General features: G+C 36.1%; 1 long non-coding RNA gene across 2 annotated transcripts in view; it reads right to left on the bottom strand.

The window, feature by feature from the left end:
* Nucleotides 1-2327: 2327 nt before the first annotated feature.
* LOC113655869 overlaps nucleotides 2328-21362 on the bottom strand; it is a 75913-nt gene continuing 56878 nt past the window's right edge. For both annotated transcript variants that reach the window (XR_003443822.2, XR_007138692.1), the window contains 2 exons: nucleotides 3733-3774; nucleotides 2328-2533 (listed from right to left, as the gene is read on the bottom strand). This is a non-coding gene — a long non-coding RNA (uncharacterized LOC113655869). The remainder of the gene's footprint in view (nucleotides 2534-3732; nucleotides 3775-21362) is intronic.

The following is a 21362-nucleotide window of genomic DNA, read 5'->3' as shown; positions in this document are numbered from 1 at the left end:
TTAAAGTCACAGACAGACAGACACATATCTGTGTATTAACATATTTTTTTTGCTTGTATTAAACAAACAAACAAACAAACAAACAAACAAATAAATAAATAAATAAATAAATAAATAAATATCACTAAATATGCATTACATTACAGTGGAATATGCCAAATGAGAAGGTTGGGGTTGGAGCTCAGGGAGGGTTATTAAATAGCTAACTGTATTTTTCCCTCCTGCTACAAAAAAAGGGTAATAGAGGAAATGCTACCAATATTCTATACTATTAAAAAGCGGGTAAGTAAAGCTACATGCAATGTCATAGGTTATTATTAAGGTCCTTAACTTGAACTTTAAATCACGTTCTTTATGCATAAGGCATAGTGTACTGCACCAGCGCTATTATACCGTTTAGTACTTTTACAGTGAGAGAATCTGACTAAACATCCTGGCTATAGCCATTAAATAGAATTGATGCTTCTGAGACAGATAGAGGACAATATAGACAGTCACAAAGAAATACACAACTTAAAAATCTAAAACTTGAGCCAGGGGTTAATATATAGAATATATTATCATCTAGATAATTTTATACTGTACAGTATATCACTACTAAGAGATTGCTTATCTATAGAATTAGCTACTCAAAGAAGATGCTTAGACATGTTCTTTTTAATCACAATGATCATTTTTAAATGTGTGTGTGTGTATACGTATGTGTATCCTTGTGTGTGGCTGTGTGTGTTTTTGATGTGTGGGAGGAAATTGTGTGGGTGGAGAGTCAATAAAGTAGATGCTGGTAAAAAATAGTCGTACTGAGGAAGGAAATGAGACAGAAGATAGCTTAACAGAAAGATGACGTGTTATATATTTCATCTACCATTATTCAGATGGCAGATCTGGTGATATAAGTGAAGTTTAAAATAAATTTCCACCATAAGCACAACTTAAATATGATAAAATGTGATGTTTCACTTTGGTTAATGGTCCATAACCAATAATACTGTTGTCTACTAACTCAAACTGGTACAAGTGGGAGTTTGATCTTGCTTCATGTAAAGAAACTAGGGCAAGATCCATAGCTGTAAAGTGGCCTTGGGTGTAGGCGGAACCTGTGTTCGAGATGAGATTGATCGGAGGAATTTATCTATGGTTAGCTGTTAGCTGTTTTTTTTAGTTTTAATGTGAATCTGGCTACGATAGCTTAAAGCTTATCACTGTTAAGCTTTTTAATGTGTGTATGTCATTTGTTTATATTTTGAATATATGTGTACTTTTCCTTCTTTAATTTAAGCTTCACGGTGTTGAACGGTGGTGATCGGTGATCGGTGGATGCTTCATGTTAAAGAGTACGACTCGTGAACTAAAGACGTGTCCCAATAAATGATCTACACCCGTATAGAGACTTTCTGTTCATTTACCGATGCCAAGGGCTGCTACAGGTAACCTGATATAAGCTGTTCAAGCTATATATACTGTATATATAAAATGCATTTTTTATGCATTATTCAAGATTTGAGTAACCAAAGTGTGTCTGTTTTTTTTTTTTTTTTCATTTTATATTACAGTATACAGTAGGGCCCAGAATGTGAATACACCCACCATACAGTACCGACAGTTTGGCATGTCACTCTTTGAAGCATGTCAATAAGTAATTCTCAATAGGTGAAGGCACTTCTGATAGAGTGGCATGTAGGGACCCTACTCTGATATGCCACTCTATGAGAAGTGTCCTTTGGGCCAATACACCGTCCAATAATCCAGTCTCTGAGCTGCCCATGTCTTACCTGTGAAATAGTCGATCTGTTTCAATCATCGCTAGGAAAAAAAGCATTACTTTTGGAATTTTGCATGGGGTTATAATGGGAAGTCTTAAGAGTATTCGGTACAGGCATGAAATCCCATGACAGGCTATTGGAAGAGCATAGGAGGATGGTACCTTGTGAATTTCAGAAAGCTTGTGCTAGGTTTATGAACCCTTAGGTTTAAAATATCTGTGGGAGCCACATTCACAGTTAACATAGATCATAGATATCTATCTTAACATGGAGCATAGTCTTATGTCATGTGAAATATCCAGAACATAGGAAAAAGCCATCAGGAGGGACTCAGAGGTGAATGCCTTACTGAGCAATAGAACAGTTTGTAGCTAACAACAGAGGAGTGATAGCGAACAAAGCTGACACATAATAAAGAACAACACTTGTGACCAGCAGCCACCTGCTTGGTGGCACCAACCTCTCCCCGGACATCAGTATAACAAAATACATGATTGTAGACTACAGAAAGAAGCAGGTGGGTGAGCCGAATACCCCTATCCATAATCAAGGAACAGAGAAAGAGTATTTTATCAGCTTTAATTTCTTTTAACTTTAATTGGTAAATCCACATTTACACAGTGGTGAGCATGGCAGCATCTGTACTTCCTGTGGAGGTTGAAACAGTTTGGAATGCCTCTGGATTCTCACAAACTTTATATCATTGCACGACTGAAAGCATTCTCAGTGTCTGCATCATATCCTGGCATGGTAGCTGTTTTGTTGGCAACCTAGAGAGAGTGATGAGATCAGGTTAGAGAGAGAGGTGAGATCAACTGAGCTCATCAGCAGCAGGAAACTGCCCTCTTACAGGGCATTTACCTCAGACAGTGACTGAGGAAAGCCAAAAAGTTCATCAAGGACAGCGGTTATTAAAAAGGGACACTTTCAATTGCTTCCTTCTGGCAGTTTCTACTGGAGCATCTAAAGACTTTGATTTTGACTTCTAAATGGCTCCAAAAATAAACACACTGCAGCCATGAACAGATGAAAGAAGATGATCTTTGTCTAGTTCTAGCATTAGGGGATAGATAACTTGTAGTTGTGCACATGTGGTCTGTCAAGTGTACAAGGTGAGAGGAAAAAAGGGAAATGATAGCCATTTGACTACATCATACAGTCTGTTTGTGACTTTATGCACACATGAACAAGAAGATATCACCGTGATGGTTCGGTTTGGAGGTTTAAAATAGAATTCTATTAATTTATTGATAAAAAAATCTTTGAGGTGGCCAACAACAGCTATATTGTAAATTATATGTAGGTCACCACATAATGTTTCTAGAATATGTTTCTAAAATGTGCTTAGATTACATGCTCACATGCTAAAAATGGTAAAGCATTTTCTTTCCTTATTCACCATGAGGTCCATAACATGTAGTGTGACGGGTGACTTGTCATATGAAGATTACGGTGTTTAAGAATTGTCCCTCGAGAGCTGTTTGATCTTTTATTTCCATTTAAAGAATGCTATGAAAAGGAAATCCTACGATCGTGTACACGCACATACACAGGCATAAATATAAGCCAAATTATTATACAATCTCATTTTCCTTGAGTTCTTACATTTTCCAGGGATTTTTGTAATCACCAATCACATCCCTGTCCTGGATACATAATGAACACAGATCCAGATAATGGATATTTATTAAAAATAAAGCATACAGAAGTGAGAACTTTTATGAATACTCATGCAAGAGTAAATATTACTTACTTACTGAGCTCTAAAAAAAATGCATATAAATAAAAAATCCATACAGAGATACAGTAGGCAAGAAGCCTGTAGCTGAAATGAAACGGTGGAAATAAATAATGCATATTCCAAAATGTCAGCAGATGCATATAAAATGGTCATATTTGAATATGCACATTTTTAATCATGCTGAGAAAAAAAAACAATATTTAAAAGTTTGTCTATTAAATAACTTACCGTATTGCATACGTGTTTCTAGTAATTCTGTATCTTCTTCGTCTGAAAAAAATTCCAATAATGGGATTTGCTTGCTTACAAAAGCAAAGAAATTTACAGATCAATCAACAGCTTTAATTATTTATTTATTCATGCAATACCAATCATTCTCATTAGCTTGATTATCCCTTGAAAAATCAGTTGAGCCACCAGATTCCAATTGGTTGAAGGTTTAATTAAGGAGCTATTCACACACATTACACACACATTATACAGAGAAAATGGACCCACTATATATTTTTATTCTACTGACCTGGACTTTTACATGCTCTGAATCTGAATTCACAAAGAAATAAATTTCCATCATAAATGTATCTCTGGCTATTGGCTTAAATAAGAACTTTGTTGTGTTGATGGACACCAATGTATAGTAATGTTTAAAATTAAACATTCTTAGACAACTCCTTGATGAATCAGTAACAAATAGGTGTTATTTAAATATTAATCTTTTATATTGTGGCATAACAGTTGACCAGATATTCAGAAAAACATTACTGAGCAGAAAGTGTGATCGTAATTGACCAGTTGTTGGTAAATTGTTTACCAGCTGCAGCTGTGATCACGAATCTCTCACTGGGATTCAAATGCATCAGCACTGCATAATACCATGCACACTTTCCCCCTCTCCCTCCTTCATTTATAATTAGGCTATTATAAACACATGATCTGATTATTTTAGACACAGGCAGGTTTGTTGTATTATTAGGTGGTGTAATTAGATTGAGTTGAATGGTAATGGAGATTCAACAGCTCTTGTACCAGCCGCTCCGGATCTCCCAGAGGCAGAAAAGAGCAGAGTTGATGCATTTAAGGAGCTTAGAAGTAGAGAATAATTCCACTTCAGCTATCTTTACACATTCACACACACACACACACACACACACACACACACACACACACACACACACACACACACACACACACACACACACACACACACACACAAAGAAATTAACCTTTCATCACCACAGCACTCCAAACACTGTCTAATACCACCACCACTACACAGCTGCTAGATGGCACAGCACACACATGCTCAACATCACTGTTGACACATCCCATCCTGAGTAAATATTTCTGTGTGTGTTTGTGTGGTTGATGCAAATCATTTACTGTTTGCCTGGCTGACTAAGAACCTAAATACTTCAGAGAACAAAACTGTCCTTCATGGGGATAAGTAAGTTCATGATCAAGTCTCACTGCAAACAATTCAACATGTTTTAATTGCTCAAACTGATTCATTCTAAATGGAGGCTGTGCAAAAAGCTCACAAGAGTAAACTGAATATTGAAACCCTAATGCTTCATAGCTGGTGGTTAATGAGGAAGGATAAAACTCAACTGATTTAGCAAAGACAATTTACTTCCACGCTGATGCAATGTTCGCCAACAGATTCAAATCTTGTCCTGATGTGGTTGTATCTTCTGATTGTTGTCGCCTTTCACACGTGCTCCTCTGACCTGTCAGTTCTTCTAGTGGACCAGTTTTAGTGGAATTTTAATCCTTATAAAATAAATGCCATGATTTGACCATTGGTTTTGATGGACCATGTTGATGTGTCTGATGTGGTGTTTGATAAACAATCTTTCTTCTTTGAATGTTAGTGTTTGGTTTTAATTGATTAAGTTTGATTTAATTTTTTAGTGTTTAATTTTTTTAATAGCTTTGCAAAATAATTGTTGGATAAAATTTGTTGAATTATAGCTAGTTTATGTGTAATGGGAAAAGGTGGTACTTAAGAGAAATCGGTGGTGTTTGGTGGTGAATTCTGGAGCTTCATTAAATATGCTATTGTCTAAGTGAGACAGATGCTGGTGTTTGATAGAGAATGATAGGCCAGTATGATATGAGCTTTATTACGGTCACATCTGAGCAATGTGTGGAAATAATAACTAAAAAAAAAACAACATGAATACATTAATATAAGCCTTACTGCTTCCTCAAAATTTGAATTTATAATACAGACCATAAGATGTACTTTGGCCTCCTAAAGTCAGTAAATCTCCTTCTAATTTGAGCAGGGAAGTTGAGTGACACAGGACCATTGGTGCCGGTAATTAGTGTGTGTGGCGTGTGTTTGGCTAAAGATGAGTAATTACTCATCAGCTGGAGAGGCCGGCCTGTGATAAAGCACTCATTCTCTGCAGCTTATCTCAGGGTCAGGGATAAAAAGTGTAGGATGGAAAGAAGGACGGGTAAGATAAAACAGGATTGACAAGCCGCTAGTGCGGCTAAATGCTAATGCGCCAGGTGACATTTAACGGGGGCATGACGCAAAGACTTGGCATGCGCCCGGTCAGTCGCACACACATGAATACACACACCAGTTGCTTGACAGAACCCAGCCCAGTGGGGTCCACAGTCTAGGAAGGTTAATAACTCACAAGCCCTTTTCTTCCTGCCAATAAATTACTTGGAACTTTATTATGCTGGTTAACACTGAGTGAAAGTAACTACATTTTAGTAAAGGTTTTGCGTCAGAGCTGCTCTGGGAAAAATTCCTACATACAAATAAAAATGCTTCCTCTAAATGAGGTTTTAACAAAATGGATACTTGTAACATTGAAAGTTTGTAGTTTCGATGAAGATAACTGTGAAGCCTGACATCACATTTTGAACACAAACGAACACATCTTGTAGCACTGAAAATTCAAAAAATTTCAGAAATTTCACTCATTTAAATTCCTATATTTAAACACACTTGAATAAACCCCTCATTTAATTAGCATATCCTTCATGAACTGGCTGTTTTGAAGCAGAATTATCTCAGCACTAATGGAAACAAATTCTGTACAGCAAGTACTTTGAAAAGAAAATCTTGGTGTGTTTGCGTTCCTACCAAAATTTTGATTTCTTAATTATTTACTCATTTGGAACCAGCAATGAAGTTGAAATGTGTCCCAGCTTTCATTAGTGGAAGGAATCAGTGAGCTAGAGTCTATCTTACAATAACCTTCTAACTGTGGCATGGTGCTCGAATGAATTTAGCACAGCACAAATGTTTTTACTGGAGTGCTGATAAATAATAATCATTTTTAAAAATCCCTAAAAGTCTGAGTTTACAAGCAGCTTTTGTTTGATGGTATGCTGGTTTGAGTCTTTCAGCTGTTGCAGTGTTGGAGGATGAGTTTAAACTTTGCTTTACTTTAATACACTACAAGTAATGTTCAATATTACAAATTACAATAACCAAACAAATTTACCTTTTCATAGAAGTATAGTATGTATGTTCTCTGTATCCTGTCAGTACTTTGGGGTTCTTAGTCCTAACAGGATCGTTTAATCCAGTTTTATGAGCAGTGAGCTAAAGTCAAGTTTCCTGGAATATAAGAAGACGATATTGTGTCACACCTGAATAAGCAAGACCAACTCTTCCAATCATACACTCACTCCTTTCCCATCATGCGTGACTGACATGCGACTTAATTGGGTTATTTTTACCTACACTGATGTAGAGGGAAGCTCCTGGACACTAATGTCATCCTTAATGGATTTTAATTAGTGAAGCATGGAGGCAGAAGGAGAGAGGGAGATTAGAAGAGGAATGCAGAGATTGTGATTATTTCAGTCCAGTGGTTTCTGATTACTGTTCCATATGCTGGTGATCTTGAACAGAGATGGAAAAAGTCTGGGGTCTGACCCATGTGTGGGCATGTGTGTGTGTGTGTGTGTGTGTGTGTGTGTGTGTGTGTGTGTGTGTGTGTGTGTGTGTGTGTGCATTTTCCAAACACGTCATAAGTTTTCTACCTTTAGAATATATCACCCAGTTTATTTCTGTTATTTTCATTCTGTTGTTCCTTCTCACCTCTCTCAAGCTTGATTTCTTTCTTTCTGGCACAGCTTTTTTTTGTCTCTCTGACTGATTATCAGCATTGATTCCTCTGTCTTGAACGAGACTGTCTCTGTAATTGATGGGCGAGATATGTGTCCAAAAACAAAGACATGACGATGGACCATTTACAGAGTGTGTAGATGTGATGTCACCTTGTGACACCACCACTTGTTGATGGTGGTAGAAGATCTACACCTTCAAATAACTAATGCCCGCCACTGGTGAATTAGTACCTGGCTTGGTCATTAAAGCCCAATCACTCTCAAATGTAGAGAGAGAGAGAGAGAGAGAGAGAGAGAGAGAGAGAGAGAGAGAGAGAGAGAGAGAGAGAGAGAGAGAGAGAGATCAGACCTGTGGAAATACTTCTTTTTCTCTTTTAAACAGATTTGAGATATGGTGGTTAATTATGTCAGGTGTTTAAAACAATGTTGTTACTTTCACTTGGTGAGCTTAGAATGTTAAATTAATTACACATAGTTTCAAGATGCAGAATAATTCTGGGTGAATTTGATATATAATGATAAAGTGCAGTTCCTGTTTATGTAACAGCATCTCAGAGGAAATGACTGTCTGTGAATTGAATTTAATGTTTATTACATAATACTGTCTAATGATTATTAATTAATGCTACAGGTTTTTTGTTGGTAAATTGCTGGTAAGTTATATGCATTGAAGAAGAACCCTTTATTTTTCACATATACATTACAGCACTGACTTTAGGAGGCCAAATACTTTTCTTCATATATCCTAGTTTAGGAAGTTGGGGTAACAGCATAAAGTAAGCATGGTACAGCACCCCTGGTCCAGAAAGGGTTAATAGCCTTGATCAAGTGTGCAACAGAGGTAGCTTGGTAGTGTTGGGGCTTAGAACCTGATCTAATACATTACCCAGAGCCTTAACCGTTTGAGTTCCCGCTGTCTCTAAATTACAGCAATTGCATGACTTTCAGTGTATACATTTAGATTCATTGCACCTAAAGCATTGTTTATAGCATCTGAGCTGGTGAGCTGGTGTACCTGTCACCTGTGACCTAACACTGACTGTGAAAAAAGAAATTTCCACTGCCTGTTTTTGTAGAATGAAAATCCACAATAAAGTACCATAGGCAACAAGATGTTTGACCATGAAAGTTATGCTAACAGTCGTTTCAAAATAAATTGCAAATTCTCTGTTCTACTTATAATGCTATGAAATTTCTTGTGAGATAAATGTATGCTATCTAAAGTTTGGAGTAAACCCTTATGAAACAGTGCTGTAACTAACACTGATGTGTTTTGCATGTACCAGCTAAGTGTGTGGTTGATTTAATTTTATCTTCCATTGTTTGAGGATTGAGCATTATTCAAGAAAAGATACATTATTATTGTTGTTGTTGTTGTTGTTGTTGTTGTTGATATTGATATTTATTTGACAGGGACAAATGCATAAAACATTGCTTTATAAAATACAAAGTAGATGCCATGCATACAGGTTTATAGCCATGACTAATTTGCAACCCCTGTCCCTGGCTAGGCTTGTAAAGTTAAAACAGAAATTACAGAATATTAAATCAAGAATTTATAGCTATTAAAATACATGCAATAAACACATTCTGTCCATAAGCTAAAATGGGCTTAAATAAATATAGCAATCACTATACATGCCTGCTCATTGGATTTTAGGCCACACTAGAGGAAACCTTGAGCCTGATTTAACATTTCTGACATCCAGATTTTATTATAAAGGCTACTCTTAAAACTTTCCAGATTATTCAGCAGAGTGGGGCTTGAAAAATCTAATTTTAATCCCTCAGATCTCTTCACAGTTCAGTTGTGGCCACCTAGATTTAAACATCTTTAAAATTCTGTTGTAAGAAGGGAATGCAGATTGTCTGGGCTCAGATTTTTTCAGTGGAGCTGTGGACTACAATGCACTGGAATACAATTAAATGTATTCATTTGATCAAAGTAAATCTTGAATTACCCTTTTGTAAATATGGAACAAATTGTAATGGATGTCCGTGGTGGAAATGGCATTAAATCTGTATTCATTGAGGGTTTAGATTGTGTTTTCATCTTGATTCAAACAGGGACTGAGCTAAACAGAGCTTATATATGCACTTACAGCAGCATCCAGTCTTTAACAATAATAGCTTACCCGTGTAATAAATCATCAGTAGCCAATGTGATCATACTTTTAGTACTTGAGGCATCATGCATATATTATGATTATGACAAATTTAATTGAAATAAAGTACTGAACAGAGATCATTTCAAACTGGGGTAGCTTGACTAAGCTTACTTAATTTATTCAAAATGTCAATATTAAATCAATATTAATTCTGCTGTAATGAGAGGGTCCACTTTATAATAATTTAGCCCTACTAAGTCTAATATAGAACTGCTATCAGAGGACTTTTTGGATTAATAAAAATAAATATTAAAGTCTTCACAATTACTTCATTTTCTACTGAAATAACTTAAGAGAAAGTCTGAAAAATCCTTTAGAGATTCACGAACATGGTCTTGGTTGCCTGTAAAGGCTAATGATTAAATAGACTTCTTTTCTAATGAATACATTTACAGTAGTGTGGCACAATTATAAAGAAAGGCCACTCTTCACCCTCAGAAGAAGAAACCGGTGGTGCAGCACCATGGCCTGACGACAACGTCAGGAACTTCAGCACCAAGGTCAGCACCGCTGGATCAGAGTGCAAAGCAGGGCGGAAAAACTCCCACCAAAAAACGACAGACAAATCAGGAGCGCCATTGTGGCATTCACCCTGCAGCAGAAATCCACAGTGGAGATCCAGGCCCAGCAGCTAGAGAGAGGTAAAATGGGCTACTCCTCAGAAGAAACTAGTATGCTGTCTCTGTTTGATGGTCTTTTTACAGACTTGAATGGCTGAACAACATTTTGACTGCCTGCTGAGCCTGCGCTATGCTCCTGGGATGCCACATTCACCTCACTGCTAGCTGGACTCCCTACCTCCCTTTGTTTGTCTGCCTCATGGAGCCCCTCACTGAGACCCTAATCCTCACCAAAAGAATGACTTGCTTTTTCAAGAATTGCTACACCTCTTTTGCCCTGCACCATGTTCAAATAAATTGAGACTGTTTGCACCATAATTCCCAACTCTGCGCTGTACTCGAGTGCCCTACATTACGTATTAAGGGCAGGCACTCTAGAGTCAGAGTGACTTACATTTTATACAACTGAGCAATTGATGGAGAAGGGCTTTTAGGGGCCCAGCAGTGACAGCTTGGTGGACCTGGGATTGATTCTTCTAACCTTCTAATTGAGAAGCTGACACCTTAACCACCGAGCTAGCACATCCCCACAGCGGTTATTTTAATAAATGATGGATACGTCAGTTATATTAATATAAAGTTATTTATCCCAACTTCATACAATGTTTTTAGTACAGGGACATTTATTTGGTATTTTTGATAACCACAACAAATCCTACAATTATGGATCCCGCAATAACATTTGGATTTGGTGCCTTTTTATGGTGTATGTGTGTGATTAGGAAGAAAGAGGAAAATCCCAACTTATCATATAACAGAGATTATTTGATTTTACCAAAAAGAAGACAATATTGTAGTTGAAACTCCCCATGTCCACATTTTGCAGTGATGTCGCTTTCTATCAATGACTAGAAACGCATGCTAAAGGGATACTGACACTGCTGTCATGTTGGATTTGCAGCTTCTGAACTTTCATATGAACGGCTCAATGAAAATATTCAGCTTGTATTGCTAAGATAAATGATTGCAGGATGGAAGACTTTGGAAAAAGCCTTTTGGCAGATCTCATATCTGCCCTTTATAGCGAAGGCATTAGGCAATTCAAAATTTTGTATGTCCAGGTCAAACACTAGAGGCAATTCTGTGTAGGGCCTACATTTGAAATGTTGAATGTGTCTCAGGTATACCATACTGAGTAAAGAATTTACATGCCATTTCATGATCTTCCACAAACTATTAGCAATTTTTTTCAAATGTTCAAAACCTTGAAAGACTCTGTGTAAGCTGAATGTTTCCCTGACTGCATTTTAGTGGAAGACGAAAAAAGATACAATTCCTTGCACTCTCGCACTCACCTTTTATTGATGCCATCCAAGGCCTCCTCTCTTCCACAAAGTCCATTTACAGATGTGGTTCATTTTTGATTTCTAGATCTAACAAGAATGCACTAGCTGTGCCTTGCAAGAGAGTTGTTTGAAGAATGGTGTACAAGTGAAGGATTTGAGTGAAAGGAAAAGGGGCTAGAACACTATAATTAGCGAATTAGCAGGATCATTTCATTGCAATATTTAACCTGAATCCTTTTACAAATGCACAGTGCAAAGACAGATGTTATTATCTCCCTTGAGTCATCTGATTCAGTTTGGGTATTGACCACACACACTCACACACGCACACGCGCACACACACACACACACACACACACACACACACACACACACACACACACACACACACACACACACACACACACACACACACACACACACACACACACCTGTTTATGTTCATGTGGCCTGTTCATATGGCTCCCTCCAGCCAAGTCAAAGTGTGAATTAGTGCATAAAACTTCATGACCTGAAACTTTGTTTGGTTTTATTGAGACATATTCTCATTGCTCCAGGAATATCTACTCTATCAAGAACAGACCAATGGTAACTTCTGTAAAGTAAAAATAAGCCAAACTACTATGGACCCCTACAGTATATCGAATTTAGTAATCTTACAAATACACACACACACACAAACACACACACACACACACACACACACACACACAGGAGAGTGACAGCAAGAATGTCTGCAGCTGATAACCTAGGGTTGCTCAGCTACCATCACTGCCATCGATCTTTGGGTGTCTTTCTGCTCTGAGTATTTAGTGTTTGTAGGACTGTATATTATATATATATATATATATATATATATATATATATATATATATATATATATATATATATATATATATATATATATATAAAATTATTATTATTATTATTATTATTATTATTATTATTATTAAAGCATTTATTATTAAAGCATTTAAAGCATTTATTATATTATTAAAGTTCAAGCAATAATTGTGTTCCGATCACAAGGCAGTTCCCTGAGTAGGAAGCATTTCTGGGAAGCATCAAACACTATAGACATATTGACTGCTATCAGAGATCCCTCAACTTCCAAATCCTATAATTCTCTTCATTGGACGAGAATTCAGTGGAAGATTCAATAAAATCGGGGCAAAGCTCACTCCAACTGAGATTTACTGTTTGTATTATACAGTCATTAAGTGAGTTATTAGCAGTCGGATGATAATAATGAAATTCACAACAATAGTTCGTCATCAAGAACCATAATAAAAGCGGACCTTTTGCTATTTTGGTGTTGTGAAGCATTCAGGTGTGTGTCTACATCTGGGCAAGAAGAAAGGCATCGAAAAAGACATCAGTCATGACCAAAGAAAAGAATTGTTGCTGGAAATGGTTATAAAACCATCTCTAAACAATTTGAAATCCATCATTTTACAATGTAAAGGATTGTTTAGAAATGGAGACACTTGCCAATCTCCGCAGAAGTGGTTGGCCCAGGAAATTTATTCCAAAGAATTATCATTTAATGCTCAGAGAAATAAAAAAATCCAAGATGTATATAATGTGACCCTTGAAAGCACTATAAAAATAGCTGAAGCTATTTATATAATTCAGGATCCCATTCTCAGGTAAAGTGTCAAACTAGTGAGCATTAGTGAAAAAAAATTGGGACATTTTATGAAACTGTAGATTGTCCTGGACAGAAAGGACAAAGTTATGACTTTTTTTTACACACTTAAGTGTTATTGTAAAAGTTACTGTGTAAATTCTGATAGAATATTCAACACCTTACTAAGGTTCAACACCATACTAATAGCTCACCTATTAATTTATTTAACATCAGTAACTTAAACATATTAGCGAAAGTAAGAATTTGATGTTAAAATTATTTAATAATGCATTAATAATGTTTCCTTTTTATCTTGGTACATTTAGCTTTCTATTGCTTTGCCATGTAGATTTGCTGCAAAATAACTGCATCTATGATTGAATATAAGCAGCAGTTAGAGTACTGTACATTAATGCAAAAGCATACACAACTTAAACAACCCAAACATTTACAGCCAAATGATTGTTAACTGGGCCTCAATGTGTGGGAAATTAACATGACAACAAGGCCATAACAATAGTCTAATTTATTAGTATTGAACAGTGTACATTCAGTAGGTCTTTTTCAGCTGTGAATATAAGTGCTGTGAAAGAGGATGTGTGTCTGAAATTCAATCTGCAACAAGTACCACCGCAATAAAGGTCACACTGAATTATCATGTAATCAATTCCATTACCATGTGTCTATTAATTGGTGCTGGCTAGCTAGTTAAATACCACAGCTACATCATGTTATTAATTTGTCAGGCACTTTTATAATGACCGACATGTAGGAACCGATCCAAATATACAGACAGTTATTTTATGATAACATAAAATTTTTGATAGCATCTTGCACAAGGTATTGTAAATCACCTTTATCCTATGACAAATCATTTTATCCTGATGAGAGTGTTCACATCCACTCACATTCACAGGGTGCAAGTGCTCTATGAATGATTTGATGAGTATAAAAATGATTATAAATTATTTAAAACTTCAAAAGGTTTTATGTAAAAATCATACACCAAAAATGTCATGTTATGAGCAAGAGATCAAATCTAGAACCCTTTTGCTAACAATCTTTAACTCAAAAAAAGAACCACTTTAAGATTCCATTTTGAACAGTATTAATGTGAACAAAGCAACAGTATGTAACAGTAAAGATATAACAAAAACACCATGAACTCAGTATTATGGGGTTAATTTGGGTTAAAAACAAATGAGAGGTAAAACATAATAATAAAAAAAATCTTAAGCTGCAGCACACGCAATAAATCCACCCAATCACCACCAAGAGTGTTTTTACCCAATATGATGGACTGCATTCTGTGTTTCATAATACTGACCTACTTGGAAATAAACCTGCCAGCGTCCTGCAGAGAGGAGGTCAGAACCCTGTCATTGTGGTGCCAGGAAAACATCCTCTTTCTGAACATTGACAAGACCTAGGAACTAATCATGGACTGAGGAAAAAAGGTAAGAATACATGCTCCTTTCAGCATAAATGGAGCTGCAACAGAGGGGTCAACAGCTTTAAAATACTTCACTGTCCACATGGTCAGCACTCTCGCCGTGGTGAGGATAGCATAATAGCACCTCGAAAATCTCAGCTGGTTTAAGTGATTCTATCCAAGAATTATTCTCTAAACACCACTGAGAACATCTTCACTAGCAGGCAATTGTTGCTATATTAACTTTTATTTTGTTATATGTATACTTGAGTATTCAAATTTTTTTCTTTTATACTGCCAAATGCATAACGCATCCACCGCTCAGTGTCCAAATATACCAAATATAAATATATATTTAAATGCTACTACAATGTGGGAAAGATTATCAATAATATATATATATATATATATATATATATATATATATATATATATATATATATATATATATATATATTTTTTTTCCAATTATTAAAATTAAATTAAATGACAATTACAATGACAAAAAGCTCTCATATTATTCCATTGTTTGTTTTTCATCATTTCAGATAATAAAATAATGAACAGTTTTGAATAACATAGATGTGTATAACAGCTACCAAGACTTTTTTCACACCTCCTCTATCAATCAGACGCAATATTTATACGTACATAACCATCTCGTGAAACAAAATTGATTGAATCGTTATCTTTAATAATCAACATTATGTGTTATGGTATAATCAAGCAGTAATTGTATCCTGTATAAAACTGTATGTAATTGGGAATAAGCTAGTGTGTCTCAAACCCTACTACATGTGAAACATGAATAAAGGTCCACATTGTGTGGCCATTTGATCGATTAGGTATTCTTGTATCTATTAATCTGTTTCAACTAATTTAGTTACATACTGAGCTGTGTATTGCTATTAAATTATTTTAAGCATGCATATTTAATTTGATTCGACCTTGTGTGCTTTTTTTTTGTAAACTTTCCAGCTTACTAAATTTCCTCATTTAAATAAGCAAATTATTTTAATGAAAAGCCCTCATGCCAGACCAATTAGTAATGAATTATAATCTTATGATAAACGATCCTCTGTTGACAGCCATGGGAAACTGCACAATCAAACATTAATTATTCATTCGATAATTAAGTTCAAATAGGTAGTGGAGGGAGCGTTGTGACCTGTTTTTTTGAGAACTCTGTCTGTTGGGACACGTCCCGCTAGCTATTTTAGGGCTGGCATGTTCATTGCTGATGGTTTATTTCACTTTTCTCTATGTTAAAGTCTCTGGTGTGTTGCTCATTTTACTGAAATGACATAGCTATCCCCTTAGCTAATAAAAGAGAAGGTTAACCAGAAGATCAGTGATCACTGACAGCTATTGGCGGTAAATGCTACATACAGGTGCAGTTTAACCAGTGATGGTATGATAAGGAGTGTAATGGTGCACCAAGTATCGAAAATTAGGTTATAATGACCATTGAAATCATTTTTTATTGTTTGATTAATTACTGAATGTAGAATGATGATTTCCTTAAGTCCTTGGCCACATCCTAGTCCTCATCAGTCCACATTCAGTCAGAACAAGTGTACTAGTGTAGAAAAAGTAGGATCTAAGTGACTTTGACAAAGGCCAAATTGTAATGGCTACAAGACTCGGCCAGAACATCTCAAAAACAGCAGGTCTTTAGGGGTTTTCCTGCTATGCAGTGGTTAGTACCTACAGTGCCAAAAGTGAGTCAAGTAAAGACAAAAAATGACAGAGCCATGGTGTCCATAGCTAAATGATGCACATGGGTAATGAAGACTAGTTTTTTTTGTCCAGAAGAGCTACCGTAGCACAGATTTTTAGAGCTATTGTAGCACAAATTGTTAGAGCTACTGTAGCACAAATTGTTGGAGCTACTGTAGCACAAATTGTTGGAGTTATTTGTAGCACAAATTGCTAGAGTTAAATCGGATGCCATTTATGCTGATGTTATTTTGACATGCCTAACCTACAGTACCTAAACGTTGTTGCAGACTGTGTACACTCCTTGATGGAAACAGTATTACCAAGTGGCAGTGTTCTCTTTTACATTTACAGCATTTAGCAGACACCCTTATCCAGAGTGACTTACAACTGAGCAACTGAGGGTTAAGGGCCTTGCTCAGGGGCCCAGCAGTGGCAGCTTGGTGGACCTGGGGTTCGAACCCATGACCTTCCAATCAGTAGCCCAACACCTTAACCACTGAGCTACCACATCCCCCACATACCACATTTAGCAGGACAATGTGCCCTATCACACACAAAAACTGTTCAGAAATGGTTTGAGAAACATAACAGAGTTCAAGGTGATGACTTCCAAATTCCCCAATTCTGTGGGATGTGCTGGACAAACATGGATGACTGATCCATGGATGCCCCATCTCACATCCAGGACTTGGATCATGTGGAGTGGATATAGAATTTACAGCAGTTTGTTTTATGAATGCAAAATCATTCTAAAATTTATTTGACATACCCTTCAAAACGGTATGTTGTTGAACAAGCCAAAATGTTGGAGCTAGTGCTTTGAAAATAGAGAGACAATGGAGAGAAGCCTTCATTACAGTATGTCATAGGTTTTTTTTTTTTTTTTTTGGAGTACCCTTCCTAGTGTTCACACGTATCAGAAGAAGGCTATTGAAAGCTAGGTTTAAACTGGCCAAAGACTAGTTTGAAAATCACTTCAATGAAAGTTAAACCACTTAGAAAGGTGTCAATCTGAATTACTAAACTTTGGACTTCAAACAATATGGTTCTATTTCACAGCAACTTCTCCTACCTGAGTAGAATCATTACTGAGCTTCTTCAAATGTAAGGTCACACTTTAATGCTGAGAAGGATGTACTGCAATGGCTGAATAAGTTTCAGGGGCAGGCAGGGAAAACAAAATTCACTGTTTCACTTCAGCCAATAACATGTTCTTCGCACAGTCTCCTATGATTTGAAATATTGCTAACAAGCTTGCGGTCTCTGAGAGAGGGGTGTCAGTCAAACATGCTTGTTAGAGTATTAGGCCATGTCTGGACAGTTCTCAGATATCTCTGCTCAGAGAACAGTGTCAGTGTTTGAGTGTAGTTTTAATTCAATTTTATATATATATATATATATATATATATATATATATATATATATATATATATATATATATGTATATATATATATATATATATATATATATATATATATATATATATATATATATATAGTTCTCTTAGAGACATGTTACTATGCAGAGCAAGAAAACCTGAGAGAACCCCAGCTCCTCTACTGGGTGACACTAGATTTTTTTATAATCAATAAACAAGAGTAAACTATATAGACAGCTATGAATAACTGTATTAACAGCTAAGAGTTCTGGAATAAGCATAAAACATTCGTTATCTAGTTTCTACATTATGTTTTATCTTACATTTTCTGGATTTTTAATATAAGCCTCAAGTGTTTAGTATAAAACAAAAAGGTTTAATAATTTACGCTACATTCCACTATGCACTAAGGTAGTCCAAGGTTATGCTAACCCCGTTTCTAGAGCTAAATACTTAATATCCTTATTATATTCTTGTCCTCAATGTTGCTTTGAGATTGTGAAGGGTATTCAGAACCCATTAAGCATGCGTCACACTCCTGCATGATGCATGTTGGGCCTTCCTGCACTGTTCACTTAAAGACCTCATGCTGGGATGGCATCATTTAGCCTCGAAATACGGCACACCTGTGAACGTGAGCACAGGACATCCATCGCTTTAACAATATGAAAGAGAAATAAATTAAAGCTACTCATCCCAGATCTGTCAGTGAGAGGAACTGAACAGACAGTGAGTTCTAAAAAGGACACTATTGATCACTCAGCCACTAACAGAAAACAATAAATAGGGATAAGAATGAGTGACATCAAGTAAATGAGCTGGAGAGGAAATAGAGAAGATTTGGCGTTGATTCTCTCTCTCTCTCTCTCTCTCTCTCTCTCTCTCTCTCTCTCTCTCTCTCTCTCTCTCTCTCTCTCTCTCTCTCTCTCTCTCTCTCTCTCTCCCTCTCTCTCTCTCTCTCTCATCTCTGTAGTTCTGGGGTCTTGAACATGTCGCTCGCTTAAAGGTTGGTAAATTATGTACAAAATTGATCAAATCATATTAGCCCAATAAACCCCTTTCCCTTTCTGATGTTCTACCCTAAATCTGACTCCCCGGATAAATCATACTCCTTCGTGCATGCACACGCATCACACCCTTTGTCAATCAATTTTACGCACAGCTAGCACCAAGACTGTACATGGAAGCATTATTTAAACTTTAATCTATAAGCACAAATTGAAGTAGTTTGGATAAAGAATAAAGAAAACACATGGCAAACCTATTCATCTATGAAGCTGCTGAGGATTGGACAGTGTTAGAAATAAAGCTACAAAGCTGCCAAAGCAAAACCGGTGAACGAATATATCCTGCTGCACGAAGATGCAGGACAAGTATGTTGTAGATATTTCTGTAGATGTGTGCACATGGTGTTTTGTAGTATAGTACTGTTTAATATACCCCATTGAGATTTCATATAAATGGCATTAAAAATACTATTATTTAAAAACACATCAATTATAGGCCTCTGTCTTCGAAATTAATATTAACTTCAATATCAAAGGTGTTCTTTTTTTTTTTAGTTTATTTACATAAAAGCTATTTTTCAGTCTTGCTGAGGCTATCAGGGTACAGTATGTGCAATGGGACTTGTAAGTAACAATTTGCTGAAGAATAACAGAATCCATATGTTCAATATTGACATTTTTTTAAAAGTTCACACAAAAATAGCTACGTAAATAAATGTTGCTAGTAATATTGTCAGGGATCAGCGCGGATCTGTCAGGGATCAGCGCAGACTTTTGGCCATGTGCGTTTGTGTTTGTTTGTGTCACATGATTGCCCCGCCTTCGTCTGCTCCTCCCGGTCATCACACCTGTTCCCCATTGTGTGTGATTGTACTTGAGTGTATAAATGTGTGCCGTGTTGCCGATGGCAGCGTGGATTCGTTAATAAGACATATTTAATATGTACGTTAGTTCGTACATATCGAATAGTCGTGTGGATTATGTTTGTTTCCCTTATGTATTAAACCCCTTTCATTTGAAGCTATCCTGCGTATGGGTCTGTCTCCAATCCACCTCCTTCCGGGGTCTGACAAATATAACACGTGTAGATCTTAGCCATTTTTGTCAAAGAAGCTCCTAGATGAAAAAAGGTTGGAGACCCATGTTCTAGTCTCTCTCTCTCTCTCTCTCTCTCTCTCTCTCTCTCTCTCTCTCTCTCTCTCTCTCTCTCTCACACACACACACACACCTCTCCTGTCTCTCATCTCTCTTTCTATGTCATCTCCAGGTTTGGGACAAGTCTTTAACCATCCACAGAGGATTGATTGATTTCAATGTCAAAATAAGCATCATATTTCCAAATTCACACTTATTTCTGATTTCCCTGTCCTTCCTCCAGGGTTTCTCAGTTTTCTATTTCTGTCTCTAGACAATCGAATAATCTGATTTTATACAAGCATGATTGATCCCATGCAATAATTAGAGTGATATTTTAGTGATACAAGCAATGCACATGGTAGGCAGTAATGACATAGCAACAGTTCATCATTAACTGATCTACAGTATGTTTGTTGATGTAGTGCAAATGGTTAAGTCGATTATTAAACAGATATACTCATGATTATAATGGAAGTGGTAGTCTAGTGTTTAAGCTGTTGGGCTACCAATCGGAAGATTGGTAGCCCAAATCGGAAGGGCCCCTGAGCAAGGCCCTTAACGCTCAGTTGTATAAAAAAAAAAAAATGAGATAAAATGTAAGTCACTCTGGATAAGGATGTCTGCTAAATGCTGTAAATTTGCTGTCAAAATGCTGTCAATTACATAAAAAAAGAAATATATTTAAGCATTTATGTTTAATTACACTTAGTGTGCTAAAGAAAGGGAGGAAATGAACTAATTTGGACTTTTGTACTCATAAACGAGTAGAAAATACAAAATGAATCAATCTAATTTAATAACATTAATAATAAATATTAATGAATAAATACATACACATTTAAATATATCTAATATTAATATTGAATTGTTGTGTTATATTAATCTTTATATTGTTTTTGTTTTATGTTTATGTTCTGTAAAGCTGCTTTGAGACAATGTCCATAGTTAAAAGCGCTATACAAATCATTTTGAATTGAACTAAATTTAATTGAATAATAATAGGACATGTTTGACACCTGAGTAACATTTAGGAACAAAATTCAACATGCTATCAAGTCTTCTGAACCTGCCCCATCTGGTACCTTCAGTCTTCTGATTGTCTGCCAAATATTAGGGGAAGACAAGCGACAGCAATAATATATCATTAATAGCAGGAATAAAAAATGTTAGATATTCTGAATGTGACAAGAAATGTTTACAAAATTCTAGATCATGGCATTGTTGCTATTGGATCATTCGTTATTATAAGTTATTCCGAATGTATAGATTAGTAATAATTAATGTAGCTGCAAATGTTTTCTACTCATAATGACAAAGTAAATATGTTCTTTTACCTTTACAATATACACTACACAGTATAAAGGCCTTCACTACTG

Source organism: Tachysurus fulvidraco, chromosome 19 (assembly GCF_022655615.1).
Source record: "Tachysurus fulvidraco isolate hzauxx_2018 chromosome 19, HZAU_PFXX_2.0, whole genome shotgun sequence".
NCBI lineage: Eukaryota > Metazoa > Chordata > Actinopteri > Siluriformes > Bagridae > Tachysurus > Tachysurus fulvidraco.
This window is presented reverse-complemented; position numbering and strand designations above follow the sequence as displayed.